General features: G+C 39.0%; 1 protein-coding gene across 1 annotated transcript in view; it reads left to right on the top strand.

The window, feature by feature from the left end:
* The first annotated feature begins 3,172 nt into the window (after nt 1-3,172).
* The window catches only part of MID1 (midline 1), a 237,114-nt gene continuing 222,692 nt past the window's right edge, over nt 3,173-17,594 (top strand). Inside the window, exon 1 of the mRNA XM_059493366.1 lies at nt 3,173-3,213. The gene's annotated coding sequence lies outside the window, so the exon portion shown is untranslated. The remainder of the gene's footprint in view (nt 3,214-17,594) is intronic.

The raw sequence follows: 17,594 nt of genomic DNA, 5'->3' as shown, positions 1-17,594 counted from the left end.
GTGTGGCTAATAGGGCATGCAAATGGAAGTAAAGAGAAAGGCAGTAACACACTGATCTATAACCAAGGTTCTGCCCAGGACTGTGATTCTTGGCTCTGCTGGACAAAGGTCATTTGGCTTACAAATAGTTACTATCTTAACAGCAGGGACTAAAATAACACCAATAAACTGTTTGTATGGATTGTGCACAGGAAACAAGCTAATGACACACTGAATGAGAGTATCTGCTTAATGCTGGGCTTTTTCTGGGGGCAGCTTGGAGCACAGCAGTAAAGAAAACAACTCTTTGTCATCAATTGCATTAATTTCTAATGAACTTTAAATTCCTTGCATTAAACCAAACATATGCTAGAGGTCTGCTCAGATCTTTTCTTATACCCTCTGATGCAGAATACAAGCTCAAATTTGCTTGTATTCTGTATTGTACAGACCTCTTCCTGGAGAAAAGGAGAAGATGATTTCAGCATAATTATTCTTAGCACTATATGAGGATATATATGTGTGGCAGCACAGTAAATGGGGGTAATAAGTCTAAGTTACTCTCAGCTTCAACAATCAGCTTCTGAATTGCTTGAGAATTATATAGAGTTTCTTTAAAAAATAAAGAACTCAGAAACAAAAAAAATCTGACAATGACATCTATTATTATGATGAACTGCTGTTGATGCTTTAGCAGAGACATGCTGTGAAAGTATAAATAAATTTCATTCTGATTTATGTTTGAGGAAGAAATTATTATTTTATTACAAACATTGTTTAAGCAAAGAGATTCTCTCTTGCAAAGATAGCATATGCAGGACTTGGGGAAACTTTTCATGCTTTTGCCAGCCTTCTAATGAAATCACAGCTTGGAGGCCAGGAAGAAAAGAAAGAGATTTCATACCTAGCTGTAAGAGCCTAGATCCCCTGACTGATTCTCAATATGAAGTTCGGGTAAAGAGATGGAGGTAAACAAGTATGTCAGGAGATAAAGGGGTATGTCAGGTGTCAGGTATGAAAGTTAGTTGAGTTTTCAGCTTGAGACTAGGGTAAGTAACGCCCCTGTATGGTAATGAAGAAATGGTGGGAAAGTCCTTAATTCAGGGAATATTTTAGATAAATGAATATGATGTTTATTGTGGGTCTGGGCTGACTAACAGAAAAAGTGCTAGCCTAAGGATAGACTGTCAACCACACTTGAAGTATTATCTACTATCTAATCTACTATTAGCCTAGTAGCACTCTTAAAATTTCTTTGTTGTTGCAGTTTTGGGAATCTGATGAATTTTAATTGGCTTGACTCATGCAAAAAACCTGATACTCATTCAGGAACTGGTCATGAGATCATGGCGGTAAGGGAATACTTGGCTATGTAGCCCAGTGCAAATGCTTTGTCACAGGAGCATGAACTTGGCAAGGCCAAGATCCTCTTCTTATGCAGTGGAGCCACAAGTGAGTTATCTGTCCCAAAAGAACTAAATGAAGATCATTACACCAAGCCCCTGGCCACATATTACTGATTCCCTATACACTCTATAGAGAGACTATTTTAGATGTATTTATTGAGTGTCTTACAACTTTTATTGGTATTGTTTTTCATTTTTCTCAACTTCTAAGTCAAACTCCTGCAGTATCATGAGGCTCAATGTTTATGCCTCAGGGAAAGAGGAAAATTATAACTAAAGAAGTATTGAAACCATTAGGACTGGACATTAGGAATAGCTTTTCTGTGCAGTATATTATTTAATGATCTTCAAGTCATATATTGGGCAGCAATAAAAAATGCTGTAGTCCAATGGATAATTATGATTTCCAGCTTTTGGGTGGTACACTGGGGTTTCTAACACTTCATAGGTCACCAGGAAGCCAAATTTGTGTCTCTTGTGCATTTTGACTTATAGACAATATATCCAGGGGACAGAATGAAAAATAACTGTTTATTTTAGAGCTCATTGTATTTTTAAGTAAGCTCTCATAATCTTATCAAATCTTGAAAATTTTCTCATTTTCGCTTATAAATTTGTGTTTCTCCATCATTTTTATTGTTTTTTTCCCTATCCTCATGCTTTTTGCAAATTCCCCCTGCATATCAGCAGTGTTTTAGCTTGTAGAAAAGCCATAACTAATAGTGAATCTTGCCTGAATATAATAAAGTGACACATATGACATGATTTTCCCTGTAATTAATTAATTAATTAACTGCCTGTTGAAGTTCTTCTGGACAAACAAGTTGTATTTGCAGAAAAGGGTTAGCAAGCAGTGAGCAGTCAAGGTGATGAAAAAAATATGTGAAATAGAGATGTCATTGCTCTGTAGAGTGCAGCATAGGCTTGTTCTTGGTACTTCCTCTGTTTCTGTTTCCCTGTTTAGGTAGGGGTGTGTCTGTTAATATATTGTAATCACACATCTCTGACAAAGGCAGATCTGTCACCAAATACTTAACCATTACATTGCATAGAAAATGAACATGGAAAAAGTAAAACAAGTTTTTCCTACGCTGCATCTTTCCATTGATATCAGTAATGCAATCCTAATTTTCTAACCTTTTCACATAACACTTGAATATGATAGTCTTTTATGGAAACTTCAATATTGTGGGAATTATTTTAACATTTTTAGAAGGTGTGTGCACAAACCTTTGTCACTTCCACTTTTCTAGGATGAAAATGCTGGCTCAGTGTTCTGTAAAATCGTCAAGTATTTAATGCAATGTGAACTAGTACTCGGTATTGGTATGGCTTTAAGTAATGGGATAACTGCATAGGTGCTACTATGCACCCACTGCTTAAAGCCATAGCAATACCGAGTGTTAGTTCACATTACATTAAATACTTGACGATTTCACAGAACTACTGCAAGGAAACTGCTCTTCCTTCTGAAGTCCCTTCCCCACGCTGCGCTAAGCAAACTTCAGGCGCTCGGACCCATTTGGTATCTGTGGAGTTAACTAAATTAAGCTTACTTCCAGTTAGCCTCTGTCGCCGGGCATGCAATTTGTGTTTACCTATATAAGGAAACCTGTGGGACCTGGGGGAGCTCTGGGGCAGGGCTGTGTGTGTGTGCCTGCAGAGGGGCGAGCGCTGCGCTGCGCTCGGGCGGGCGGGGCAGAGCGGAGCGGGGCAGAGCGGCCCGAGCGCAGCCCAGCGAGCGCAGCGCTGCCAGGCAGGGACTGTCCCCCTCCTCTCCGGCCTCGGGAAAAGAGAAAAACCTGCCGGGGGAAAAATGGAGGAGCAGGTATGTCAGGGGGATCCTCGCAGTGCGGGGCGCGGGGAGGGTCGGAGCGCGGTTTGCGCTTCCAGCTGCTGTTCCCTGCGGAGCGGCCGGGGAGCTCCGTGCGGGCTGCGGGGCAGAGCGGGCGGTGCTGGGGGCAGATCCCGCAACTCGTCCGACGTTCCGTGTGCTTCTCAGTGGATGCACCTTCGTTCTGCTGAGAGAGTCTCAAACTTTCTCAGCTCTGTTGCAACGCAGATGTGAGCCGAGACTGGAAGTAAAGCTGAGATGCTTTGGTCGGTTGGCTGAAGCGCTGCAAATCCATGGTATTACCATCCTAGTATATCAGGGCAACTAAGTTCTTGACACGTTTGTTACTTGGTATTTCTTTTAAGTTTTAAACTGTACATTTTGCAAAAGGTGCACCCCTTTAGCATGTCTAGGGTTTTGGTGTGTTTTGTTTGGATGTGTGTGAATGCAGCTAAATCAGCATAGCTGGAATGTGTTTGTTACAATACAGGGAGTTCCTGTAGCAATAAAGATTTTGCAGTGAGTTAAAAAATAAACTTCAGGTGCTGTTATAGGAAATGTAAGCTAAACAGGTTCTACTACAATGGGGATTACCCAGCTCAAAACAAGGATATGTATTTCTTAGGAAGTATTTGCACAGTATGATAACATTTTTGAAACAGGTTTTCAGTAAAATCCTCACAAAGATGGAGAAAGTTTTCCCTGCAGATTTTAGTCAGGGCAATAGTGAAAAACAAATTTTAAAACTATTTTCCAGTAGGTTTCTAGCTGTAAGAATACTGGTGTGCAGTCATCAGGACAGTTACTGCTAAGTAGCAGCATGTTCATTGTGGAACTTTATTTAAGTTTTATGCCAATATGGTGTATTATGTAGGAAGGGAAAAATATTTGCAGTTGATCTCTTGTAGTAACTTCTAAGGAAAAAAAGTTTCAGAGCACTAGCTAGAGTGCATTTTCAAAGTGATTTTTGTTTTTCTGACATTAAAGACTGATATATGATTACTTTCCTCTTATTTTCCTGGTTATTCATATTTATGTGTGCACAGGCATGTGAATGCACTCATTATGGGAGATGTAGCTGCATCTTTCCTAGTGGGAAAGTAAAAGTCCTAGGAGGTTAGAAGCTTACAATGAAGATGATTATTATTTAAAGACCCTCTTCCTTCTAAATAGCTGTGATTTTTATGAATTAATGTCTCTCGAGATTAGTATTATTGTATTACCTGCTTTAAATTAATTCAGAATAAAGAAAGAATTAAAAGTCACTTGTGTTCATAGAGATTCTCATTCATTTCTGTGTAAGATTTTTGTTAACTCCGGACTTTGAATCTTGAGTGAGGTTTTAAAGGGAACGACAAAGGATAGCTGTAGTAGTTTCAGTAGAAACTTTTATAGGAGCTTCAACACCACAAACTACATAGCAAGTTCCTAAATACCTATTTCAGGGCTGAAGTTAATGGGTTTATTGTGATGAATCATCTTTGGTTGTGGTGAAGCCACAAACACAGCAAGGCTGGTGGACCAGAACCATAAATTTCACTTGTTGCATTTCTCATCCTGGTGGTTTTGTGGAATATCTTTATTATTTTGAATTGAAAAGGAGTACAGAGAAAGGACTTTTAACAGGGCTGTTAGCAAAGCATAAATTTAAAGGGCAAGAGCAGACTCCAGGGAAACCTGCTCTTAAATCACCTTTTTCATGTCTCTGCAGGAAATTGCATTGCCCCCATCAGTTTGTCTGGCTGTGTTGCAATCATTAATGGTATTTCCCAGTGCCAAGCCAGGTAGAAGCGTGGTCCAAAGTCTCTGCAGTGTGTCTGGGGTTGCCATGAGCCTGCCGTGTCCCAGGCTGTGAGCAGATCTGTGAGGCCGCGCTGGGCCTGCCTGCCCCTCGGTGAGGCCGCGCTGGGCCTGCCTGCCCCTCGGTGAGCTTTCTGGCTGTGACCCTTCCAAGGGACATGAGGAGAGCAGTTGGTTCTCATTGCTCCCAGCCACAGTGCCTGCCTCTGCCACACACAGCACATGTGCCATGATGTGGCTTCAGAGCTTGCAGCATCAGGGGGACCTGCCTAAAACCAGTGTCTGCCCCAGGGTTTAACCTCAGCTTGGTGCTGTGCCTGTGGTGTGGCACAAGTTTCCTTTAACCTGGATGCACAAAAAGCAAATTCTTTTCAGGCCGGAACCGATGCCTGGGAGATATCCCCCAGGAAAATTTTATCCTTGTTTATGGTGTGAAAAGAATTTCAAAGTAAATAAAAATAAAAATATTTTTATCCCATTTAAAATGTGGAATAATTAAAAGTAGTAATAATAATGGGATGCACCATTCTGTGGCCAGAGGTCCTGCAAGTCAGCCTGCTACCCTAGGAACGGATCTCTAACCCATGTTAATAGGTGATGAGCTTTATTCACTGATTAAAGAAAAAAGTTAAAGATTTTTTTCCCCCCATTCATTCAAGGATTCATTTATATTAATTTTAATGGCAGAGCTGTGTTCAGAGTGCAGTAATGGTGTTGTGTTGGAATGTAAATTCTGAGGATGAATGTGTTGAACCCAGGGGAAGGCAATGTGCACCTCAAGTCTGTGCACGCACCTGTGGTGCCAGCTTTAGTTGTGTAGCTGAGACAAGACTGAAGGAAAGCAGAAATACTTGGACTTGATAGTGCTGATAATGAACCAAAATGATCTTCTGCCTTGCTGTTGTGTTACTGATGGCTTAATTCATGAGAACTGTTATTAATTTGTCACTTTTAAATCAGAAATTACTTTAAGTATTTATTCTAAAATTTATTTAGAAATGAAAGCACATAGTAAATGTCTTCAATGTTTTTCCACATTTAGTAATCTGCTCAACCTAAAAACAAAGTTAGGACACTTTTTTATAGGGTTGCTTGACTTGCATCCATCACCCCATTTTTGCTTTCAATTTCTGATTTGCATATAATTTGAAGCTGAGTGCCCTTATACATTGTCAGGAAGGAGTTTGATACATCATGTTTTTTCCTGGTATCTTTACACATATTCAATAAAATTTTAAAAAAGCGCAACTGGAGAGCTTGCAATAATAAAGGAACATGCTGTAGTTGCATGTTCCCTTTACGATTTTGTTAAAGGCTTTACCATTCCATTATGCTATCATTTTGTAGTGTAAGCATTTTATATGGCATGTGTGATTTCATTGCCCTTAAGTGACCTTAGTAAATTCCTTATTTCCCCTGAAGCACATACCTAATTGAAAATTGCCATCTGCAGTTGAAGAGCTCTGAGCAAGAGCTCTAAGAATAACTCAAGGTGGAGATGGGTGCCTAGAGAGCAAAGCAAAATCACTTTTTCTGTAGAATTCGCTGTATTGCATGAAGTGAAATACTTGCTTTGAAGATGAATGATAAGGAATTACAGGAAGGGCATCTTTATCTGTCTGCCCAGTTCATCTGCCTAATGCTGCTCTCCAGAGATCATGTGATCCATAAAAAGTGTGTGTTGCCTATTTTTTAAACCTTTTTAAAAACTAGCCTCTCTTTTTTCAGCCTTTGGTAAATGTATTTGGAATTTAAAGTTAAAAACATCATTCCAAGTCTAGGCTGGGCTTTCTAGTCCAGCAGCTGTCCTCATATGCAGAGCCTTGCTTGGCTCTGGTGTGCCACTTTCAGGATACAGCTATGATGATTGCAGTCTGCAACCACAACCTAAAAATGAGATGGGGTGTTCCCCCTGAGAAACCTCTGGCCTAGCTTTGCATTCATTACCCCTGTGAGCTTGAATGCCTAAGAGTCATGAAAATGAAGGAGGCAAAAAGCTGGGCAGTGTGAAGCTGAGGAATGGCTCAAAAGGCATTTTCTTAGATGAGAGAACATTCAACTGTGCTCTGGATTAGAAGTCTGTGACATCTGTATATTTGTTCACTATTGTGTAGTGTAATTGTTTAGGACAGGAAAAATGCAAGTATTTTATTTAAAAGGGTTGGGAAATGTGAAGCATGAAAAGCCTGTGATGAAGATGTGAAGTTTTTATCCTATCTTCTTGTGTGTTTATTCATTCCAAAAGGTTGAGAAAATGACTGGGCTAAAAATTAAGTCTCTATAAATTCTCTAGTCCTGTGTTATCCTGCAAGTAGTCTTATTTATCCTTTAAATTATATTTTTTTGGTGTTAATTCCAAGTTGTGTTTCAAAACCATTTATCAGGGTTAGAGCTTTGGAGTACACATGGCTTTGAGACTCATAAGGGCAAGATATTAAAAATATGCAACCTGTGTTAGGGTCTGAGTTTACCAGCTGCTTAGGATGTATTTCCCTGCTGTTTTCTTTTTTTTTTCTTTCATTAAAAATATTAATATTAAAATCTAGATTTTGATGGTGTAGCAAGTAATCAATGGAAGACAAATATTTCATTGCAAATTTTGTGTGATTCCATATTTTAATATTTTTTCACATTAAATATATTTTTTGTTCAACAAGATATCTAGAAATATACTTGAGTCTGTACAAAGGCAGATACTTGTTTCCTAATCTATCTATATCTATGATTGTAGCACGTTCAATTTCATATGCATCTAAAATCACTGCTGAATTTTTTTTGGTGAAGTTACTATTTTCATGTGATTGTGTGCACAAAGAATGAAATAATTAGTACTTACCTAAAAGGTAGGGTAATATTCAGGATTTTCCTTGAACAAATTAAGATCTTCCATTTAAGGGTTCATTAGAGGGTAGAAGTTAAGTTGCACTCTCTCCTTTCTTTAGTAGTGTCACTCAATGCTGGTTTTGTATTGGTCTTCTGAAAGCTGGATTTAGGGAGATGGCATATTAAAAAAAAAGCAGTTCCTTTTATTAGACATCATTATATTGAGTTCAGCTTCATTTAGCATTCATAGTGTTCACATTCAGTGTTATGAAAGAAAGGCCATTTTTGACCCCTCGTGCACAGTTCCAGGCATTGCAGTGGCTGAGAGGGCTCTGCTTGGTGACACTGCATTGCAGAGTGCTCAGGGTGTCACTTTGAAAGTGCTATGATTTGTCTGCTGTGCTCCTCCAGAGATGCATGTGCTCCTGCTGCTGAGTTCCTAATATTTCTGTTTGTAGCTGCCTAGCCTGGAAAATTCCATGTAAAACCTCAGATCCAGCCTCCCAAGGTGGATTTTTTTTTTTTTGGGACAAATTTAATTCCACTATGTATGAAACAACATTAATGTTCCTGCTGTGTTAATTCTGTAAATTGAGTAGTTGTTTTACTATACTCTTCATTTCTTAGTTGCTTCCTTCATGGGAAATTCCATCCAATTTTAGCTGGGGAGTTTAGGAATTAGTAGTTAGTTATGAATTCTTAACTTAAGTACAGCAATGTACCCAGGGTGGTTTGGGATATCCTGCTGGTTGTGGGCTCAAAGTTATGCAGCTGTGCTTAACTCTCCAGTGGGAAATTCTGGCCATGTTGCATTTGCCTTTGATATGTTGCCATGCCACCACCATTAATGCAAGCTTAGACTGCAAAGATCTGTTTGCCTTTATTGCACATGTGCTGCTTAATATGTTCAGTTTGTACATGATGTGAATCACTGGACTCAGTGAGCATGTATGATTGGTTTAATAAATAAAACTTAAGCTGTGTTTATAATAAAATGCATGTCCTAAAGAATGATATATATGGTATACACAGAGAAGTGACAAGTTCACATCTAGACTTGCAAGTATTCCATATTTGAGTGTGTTTTCAATGGTTTGGAGGGGTCACATAAATGTAAATACAAAAGGAAGGATTATATGCATCCATATGTCAGACAATGATAATGAGAACAGAGGAATGCACCTGATAGAAAACAAAAATATTAAAGCTTGATATCCTTCATTCTAGAATCTCACCACATTTATGGCATGAGTGGAATACTTGTAAGGAAAAACATGCATTTTTATATATCTACATATGCTCTAGAGCGCTCCCTTTAATGAAAAAGGTTACCTGGATTTGGAAATAAATTGCTGAGATTAACAGCTAAACTTTTCAGCAATACCCCATAGGTATTGATGTTTCAGAGACCTGCCATGTTGGTTCTAGCATGTATCATTCCACATTGCTGGAATGCACAAGCAGATTACTTTGGCTTGGATTAATGAAAGTGAGTGAAATGACTTACAGTTGTTTGCTTGCATTTTAATTTTGGAGGTTAAGCTGATGTGCCTTGAAGGTTTAATTCATATGTTTCTGTACCACGAGGAGTTCCATTTGGATATTTTCTCTGCCACATGAGAACTAAAGCAACAAAACACAAGGAGAAAATGGAAGATTACAGTTGAACAGAACCATCAGCTCAAAGGCCTTTATTCCCCACAGACATTTTAAAGTTGGAATGCAGAAATGGTTATTTCTGCATTCCAACTTTATATTATAATTATTTATTATAATATAATAAAAATTAAAACAAAAAGCTCTCTAGAAAGGGCTTGCAAAACCAAAAAGTTAATTGATGCAGTCAGTGTCATCTGCCAAGTTTCCAGTACAACACCCAGGCTGAGGGAGGTAGAACTAAATTTGAAAGTTATTTCACTAGCTGGCAAGCTGGTCTGAAATCAAGAAGATATAATGGAATCAAAAGAAGCTATGAGTTTCTATAGTCAGAGAAGAAAATATAATTTATTTATAGAAAATGGGGAATAATTCAGTCAGCAGGACTATCTGTGGGCTACCACAAATTAGAAAATGAATGCAAGTCGCTGATGAGGCAAAATGCTGAAATGGGAAAGCCATTCTGGGAGTCATTACTGAAGGTATTATCAACAAGAGGATGAGAAGTAAACATTTTGCCCTGTTCTGTTGTGATAAATGCCATCCTGAATTGTTCACCCAGTTTTATGCGTGATCCTTTAAGAAATGCAGTAAAAAAACTGGAGCAAGACTAATGGAAAGCAAATGAAAAATTGTACCAAGGAAATGTGACATAGATTGCAGGAACTGAGAGTGTTTTATTGAAAATCTGGCTTCCCAGTGTGTCCTGTACAAGCATCTCATGAACCAATATCCTGTCCATCTGCCTTCACCCAGAGGCCCAGGGAGGAGCTGAGCTTTTCCTGCTGCCCACTGCTGCCTTCAGGAGAGAACAAAAGGTGAACACATCCAGTTGCTGCAGCCACCCCCAAATCTGGAAACTCATTGCTTTTCCTTGCATGAGCTCAGCTTGGTAAATTGCTGTCTAGAAAAGAGAATAAATAACACAGACATGGTTGTAAATGTGACAGTAATTAATTGTTCATCTCTGAGGATGGAACAAAAGGCAATTTGTATTAATGGTGAGTTTCATTAGATTCTAGGAAGAACTCTACAGCTGGTATTTAGGCACTGTGATGGGTTAACCAAAGAAGCTGCCAGGTCAGTCTTTGGAGATTTTTCAGACTGAACAAAATATTTTTTGTAGAGGATCTAAGTGTAGTTGATCCTCATGGTGAGCAGGATTCCACAAAGACTTTTCAGACTTACAGCTGTAGTTGCTTGCTATGACTTTGGTTGTGTCCCTAACAGGAAATCTGGAAATATTTTCCAATTTCAGACCCCAACCTGTCTCATGTCCATGTCCCAACACCGTAGCAGTGCTTAAGCTGGGCCTGCATTTTCCTTTCGTGTCTTTATGCCTCCAGTTTCCATACTGCAATCAGGTAGATCTGGTGTCTCACAGCTGGCCCTTACCTGTAAAAAAGAGCAGGTTCAGCCTCAGACTGGGACCCACTGCTACTCTCCTTATGGATTCCAGTACCATAGACTCACTGCTTTACAGTTTGGGAACTCTAAATGACTTTGTTACTCTAGCTTCTACCTAGTTATCAGTCTCAAGCATTTTTTCCAAGACTCCCAATTTAACATTAGCGTTGAGTAACAGCAAATACAGAGATTACATGAATGAATACAAAACCCAATAAAATCATGGTAAAAGTGTGAATAGTTACATGTGTGGAAATGATGCCTTAAACCACTGCCATTTACTGTAAAAATGCACTCCTTTTTCTCTTACTATGTAGATCATGTGATGTAGCCATGAACACTGGAACAGCACAATCTCTGTTGATGTAAAGTAAGCAAGAACTTAACTACTGTAAATAAAAGTGGGGATTATGTTGGTGGAGGAGAGGAGGGTGTTCTCCTCAGCACTGAGTCTAAGTAGGAGGTAGATTGGATAGTTACATGACAAGGTTCTTCTTGGAGAACAAATCTGGTTTGTTGTGTACAATGTGTTATTGATGTGCTACGGGCCACAGCTGAGTCTGTCTCCCCCGTTTGTGTGGCAGTGCTGAGTCATTGATTACAGTCATTGATTGATGCTGTTCACTGCAGTGCTATATCCATTAACTCCTCTGTGAGAGTACAAGGCATAGCAGTCAATCAATAAGGTCTCAGATTAAAGGCAATGATCCAGGAAAAGGAGAATAAAAAAAATAGAAAAACAGGGAAATGGGAGTGAGATTAATTTCTTCTACTTGATACTTCCTATAACCTTCTCATGACTCAGCATTTCTGAGGTTAGCTGCTTTGCGAGATCGTGATTCACAAGGTTTGTTTACTAAATGAGTTTCTTAGTGATGACTAAATTAATTGTTAGTGTCTAATTCATGAAATGGCAAATGCTGAACTGTTGACCTTCCTAAAACTGGAAAATGATCTCCTAGTGTGATTTTAAAATATAGGTGAATATTTTGATTAGCATCAATCCTTTTTACTATCACAGTCATTCATTTGAATCATTCCATCTGTTTACTTGTCTTTGAATACTCCACTCTGATTTGGAGGGTGCAAAGGTGTTACAGCAGGGGTATCTGCCCACAGAACATAAGGCAATTTGCAGTAGTGGTGGGTTTCTACCCAGTACTGGGGAGAGTAATGGGTGCAGTAATGTGCTTTCTGCTGCACTGTTCAAAGACATCTCTCAGTGGCAGAGCCTGAATATTCTTCACTCCTCCCTTCATAGCTGGGGCTGTTCTTCAGAACTCTTCTCCAGGTCAGTATTTAGACAGAGTGGCGAGGAAGTCACTGTGAATTTCACAGCTCTCTGGGCAAAGACTGTGGTTGACTGGGGACTCCATCTTGCAGAAGGGATGCCATAATGCATTCTGCTCGTTCCTGTTGGAAATTTACTGTCTTCCACAGTGGTTTCTGTCTTAATTCAATCCTTATTCTGAGCACAGAGGAAAGGAACGTTGTCTCAGGCAGCCAATGTGTAACTGTTAGGAAAAATACTTGGTTTGTGATGGCAATAATTACTACAACCATTAATTACTGTGTTTTTGGGAGAGAAGCATATTATTTCATATTCATAGGCAACAACACTATACAACTCTCTTTCTGAGGTTTAGAAGTTTTCCATCTAAAAATAATTTGCAAAAATTAAATTGAACCAGGCTACTAAAATATTCAGTAATTTTAAGCAACTGTATAGCCATATGTCTATTCCAACCCAGCTTTCGACGTCTTGCCTAGAGGAAAATACTCTCTAAAATGTTTGGACAGACTATATCTAAAGCTAAACCTTGTTTGAAAGATGACATTCTTCTAAGCAAGGTTCAATATTTCTCCTAGATCAGGACTGGGTCAGTGGTTTTTCATGGTTTTATGTTCTGAAAAAGAAAATCTGGACAATAATGTGCAAGTATGGAACCAATATTCAATAAAAAACATTCTGTACTTTCTAGAGAACTGTGTCTCAGCTTTTTTCCTCCTCTGAAATAATTTAACACAAGACTGAGAAAGATGTGTGCTGCAGCCAGGTTTTGCTAGACTTCAGTGTGTGAGGTGTGATGTTAAGCCTTGACAGCTGTGCCCGTTGCAGTCACTATCCCAGACCAAGACCTACAACATCCCCATTACAGGAGGTGATGGGCTGCCCTCTTCTGATATCCAGAAACTTCACTAATTTCTTTAGTGCCAGTGCATAGTTTTGTTTGCTTGCAATTTTCTTCCAAGTGTGGTTGCTATTTACTATTCTCTCAAGAGCTGGACAAAACTCATTGTTTTATAAGCCCAAGAAGAGATGTTTTAGGTTTTACTAACTTGCCCAGGAAATGGAAGATGTGTGCTGGAAACCTTCCCTCTCCTAAAGAGGCAGTGCTATGGCCACAAGGTGACATAATTGTGTAAATATAAACTCATTCCCTCCTGGGGAATGAGTTAGTGTCATTGGAAGAACAATGTCACAAAAGTCAGGACTTTGTGGTCCTCTGGGGAGAGCTGTCACCAAAGGAAGGAGGTACCCTGGGTTGTAAGCATAACTAATGTCACTCTTATGTTTTACATTATGAGGATGTTGACCCAAAAAATCATGGAATTTTTCCACCCAGGTGGAGGCTGCAAATGTGACAGGTGGAAAACTAAGACTAAATCAAAACAGGTTTTCAAAAGCCTTAAAAGCTCCATGTAAAGGCAGGTGCCTCCATAGGCTTCTGCCACTTTCATTAACTTGGGTCTCTTGAATTATGAATAGGTAGAGATAGCAATCAGGTACTGAGATGTTTGTATAAGCATAGAACCCGATTTGTGTTTTTCTTGGATTTTTAAAAAACAAATTTTGTCCAAATTAATCATTCTTTCACTGTAACTGTTTGACTATAATTGTTTCACTGTAATTTTTCAGACTCTGAAGAAGTCACTGCTGTTTACCCCTGGTTCCCAGGCCTCATGTTTAAGGCACTGTGTGTTTTTCAGTAGAGGGTGAATAGGGATGTATCTGTTGAGCAGAGTGCTGGGAAGGTGACAGCCTTACACATTCCCATCCAGGAGAGACTGTTCCCAAGGTCTGTTCCTCTGTGCCCTTGAAATCATGTCTAAATCCCTTGGAGTATTCTTTTTGGTGATACATCAGCTGCAGTTAAGGGTTCCTTTCTCAGAATGATCAGTGTTTTCAAAGCAGTAATATTAGTCTGCCTGCAACTCCTAGAGGAAAAAAAGGATTAACTTATGAACTATGGGGAGCAGAGATCCCTGTGTTCATGGGACCACAAGATTTCAGGGCTCTGAACACATAAGTTAATAGAATAGTCCATGTAAACTGAGACTGACCTAGTTTTTAAAACTTGCAGGTGCCTAATGGAATCTCTCTGTATTATCAAAATTATCAAATTATCAATATTCAATCTCTCTGAATTATCAAAATTCATCAACAGTAGCAAATACATGTAAGAGCTGAAGGCAGTTTTTCTGTTGTTTCTTATATTCACTTTTTACTACCTTCCCAGTTTTCTCTTGCTCTCAGATGGGTAGAACTTTTTTCTTAGTACAGTGGTAACTACTATAGGTTATGTTGAACATTTGAAAATGAAGCATGACTTTTCTGTTCTCAATTGCACTGGTTTAATTTATCTTTTAAGTTTCTGTGAAACTGCAGGGAGAAAGGAGCTTTTAAGATACTATAAAAAGTGAAAGGATCTTGCCTTTTTCTGTTATGACTTGTTAGAAGCCCACACTTGACTTTGGACAAAGGATTCCAGACAGCTGGCTTCTATCCAAAGTGACTTCCAACTTTATTCTTAAAGGAAGAGATCCCAGGTGCAGGAGACTGAAGTAATAGGAGATCTAATATCAAGACTTTCAATTTTTTTTCTTCTGTAGCATGTTTCTTTTTTCTGCCTAATGTAAGATAGGTATAATTCCAATCTAATTTACAATTGCAATGGTAAGTACACTTTCCTTTGACTCTTCAAATGAAAAATACTGCTGTGCTGAACCCCACTGTTCATGTGTCTTATATAACATAAGCACATTTGTTCTTCTGCCTTTCCACAAAGACAAAACATCTTTCTGTTTCAAGAGAGATTATTCATCATATATGTTGTTCTAGAGTTAAGATGCAAGCTCATAAACTGAAGTAATAGGTAGTATGATGTTGCTTTTGCAGTGCACTGTTTATCTGCTATAAGGAATACAACTGTCTGAAAAGGTTTCAAAAGCACAAAAGAGGAATTATTTACAGTATTTCATCCCATCATGTACCAAAGAGAATGTTGAATGAGTATTATAGAAGCATTCAAACTGCACTGATCAGCACACAGAAATTAATATATGGTGTGTGACAATTTTGGGGAGAGATCTGTATCCAATTATAAATTCCTCTTCAGTTTATGACTAACATTTATGGAGTAGTCTTTCAAGGGAAGTGGTGAAGCACTGTGTACTCAACTGTTGGCAAATGAGGTCTGCAAAATGTTTGAAGGCTCTTCAGAAAGCAGATCTGAGAGGAGCAGTGGCGCGGATGTGATGACATGGTGGAGTTTCCATGTCTCAATTCTGACTTGCATCTTGACAGTTGTGCTGATGCAGAAGCACCAGGTTGTGCCAAATTTACAGCATTCAGAGTAAATTAACTACTTCCTCCAGCTCTATTGTTAGAGAATTTTCAGATTGGTGTTTATTTTTTTGTTGTGTTTAATTTGAGGATATGTATGCATTTGGGATTCAGGGGAACTGCGTGGCAGTTTAACTAGGGCTGGAATCACTGTTCAAGGCACAAGAAATAACAAACACTGAAATAGCAAATGTCCCACCAATTACATGACTGGTCTGTGTTATGAGAAAAAGAAAAAGGTTGATAGATGTGATGCCTCTATTACAAGGGGTGGCATTAGAACCCACTGTGGGCTTTGTAGGTTGCCTGTAAAGAGCATCTCAGCAGCTTACTCAGAAATATGCCAAATAGCCATATTCCATATTTGCTGACCCCCCTGTGAGTTTATTTCTGGTTTGTGTTCTTTTATTAGTTTTTTCATCTACTGTTTCTGGTTGAAAGCATGAGTTAGTCAACACATTTTCTTAGAAGAATTGATTAATTTTGACAACACCTCTATTATAAAGAGGCTCTTCACTATTAAGAACAGTGATTAAAGTGGAAGGTGTGGAGGAGGAACAGAGAAGCTGCTTTCAAAAGTGCATATGAATTTGCTCTGATATGGGATTTTAACCCCGAGTCTGTTATGTCTTGAATAAGTGACTCAGTCTCTGACTGCTTTGAGCTGTTCCTGGCAGCTTCTAATGTTGTATTTTGTGTAATCATCTGAGTTCGTTTTTTGTCAGAAGAACTCAGACCACACATCTCAAGTGACTTTTTAAGGTATTTTATCAGAGTATGAAGTGAGTGAGTCTTCCTTTCTGTTGTCTTTCTCTGCTTCAGAACTCCATAAATTTACCTAGGTGTATAATGAGGAATTTCTGAAAGGAAAACCTTTTTGTCTAGTTTTAAGTTTATTGATATAAAGTATTTTGTCTAAAAAGCAATTTTTCCTGCGCCTCCTTTCCTTGCAGTAAGTTTTAAAAATACCCTGCTCTGTTGGAATTATGGCATGATGAAGCAGGCAAATGTGGTCCTATAAGGCAAATAGCTCTGCAGCAACTGCTCTATAAGGGAAGATGAAGGGATCTTGTTTTATGTCAGGCTGGTACAACTGGCAGCTTCTTATACAATGCTGTTGGAACAAGTTCAAATGGCTTTTAATGTGGGGGCCCCTAACCAGCTTCACTCTTATGATCTACCACTCAAAAGTGACTGGATTAATAACAGGGCACCAACGTCTCTTTTGAATCCTTCCTTTTGAATAGGATGGCATCCTGATTTATCCACAGCTTTGTCAGCCTGTCTCCTTGTCTGGGGCCCTGAGCATTTGTCCTCACTTACGCAGATGTTGTTTTTGCTCAGGCTGTGATTCCCTCTTTTACTAAACCTGATCACTCTTTGCTGAAAGCCTGTTTATTTGGTAAACTTGACTTTTGGCTAAGCAAGGCTTGTAGCCTGTTAGGAACAAGATTCTTTGAATGTAGCAGCTTTACCTGTTGTTTTTCAGCTGTGTGCATGTATGGTCATGCTGAGCTCCCACTGCAGTGGGGTGCTGTGCCTCCAACAAGTGTGCCTGCACATAAGCTGTCTGTGATGAATTCATATCACTGGCCTGTTTTACAGCATTAAAGGACTTTCAGAACTAAGTGGTGCAAAGAAATTGCATATCTTGCACACAAAGTTTCAGTGTTTAACAATTGAAAAGGACTCAATTTTATTGTGAATATTACTTGCTATGTTAGGTCATGAGGACCAGAATAGGGATCTAATGATCTGAACTTGCAAACATTTACACACTTGCTTAACTTGACTGTATAGCACAGTCCTGTGTAGGTTAGTAGGTCTGCTGATGACAATAAAAGTAATCATGTAAGAACGTCTTCATGGAACTGAAGTCTCATATTTGATTCTCAATAGTATTGCAGAATAGCTTAACAGACTCTGCTGGCAGTTAGATTATTTTGTTCATCTGAATTTTGAAGAGATGGCAAGGAGCCTATACATTGTAAACTGGAAATATCAGAGTAATTCCTCCCTGTAAGTGTACCAGAGTAAAGTGTCACTGCAAGGATGCAGAAAG

The sequence above is a fragment of the Ammospiza nelsoni genome, chromosome 2, assembly GCF_027579445.1.
Source record: "Ammospiza nelsoni isolate bAmmNel1 chromosome 2, bAmmNel1.pri, whole genome shotgun sequence".
Lineage (NCBI taxonomy): Eukaryota > Metazoa > Chordata > Aves > Passeriformes > Passerellidae > Ammospiza > Ammospiza nelsoni.
Note: the sequence above shows the minus strand (reverse complement) of the source record. Positions and strands in the feature narration are given on the sequence as shown.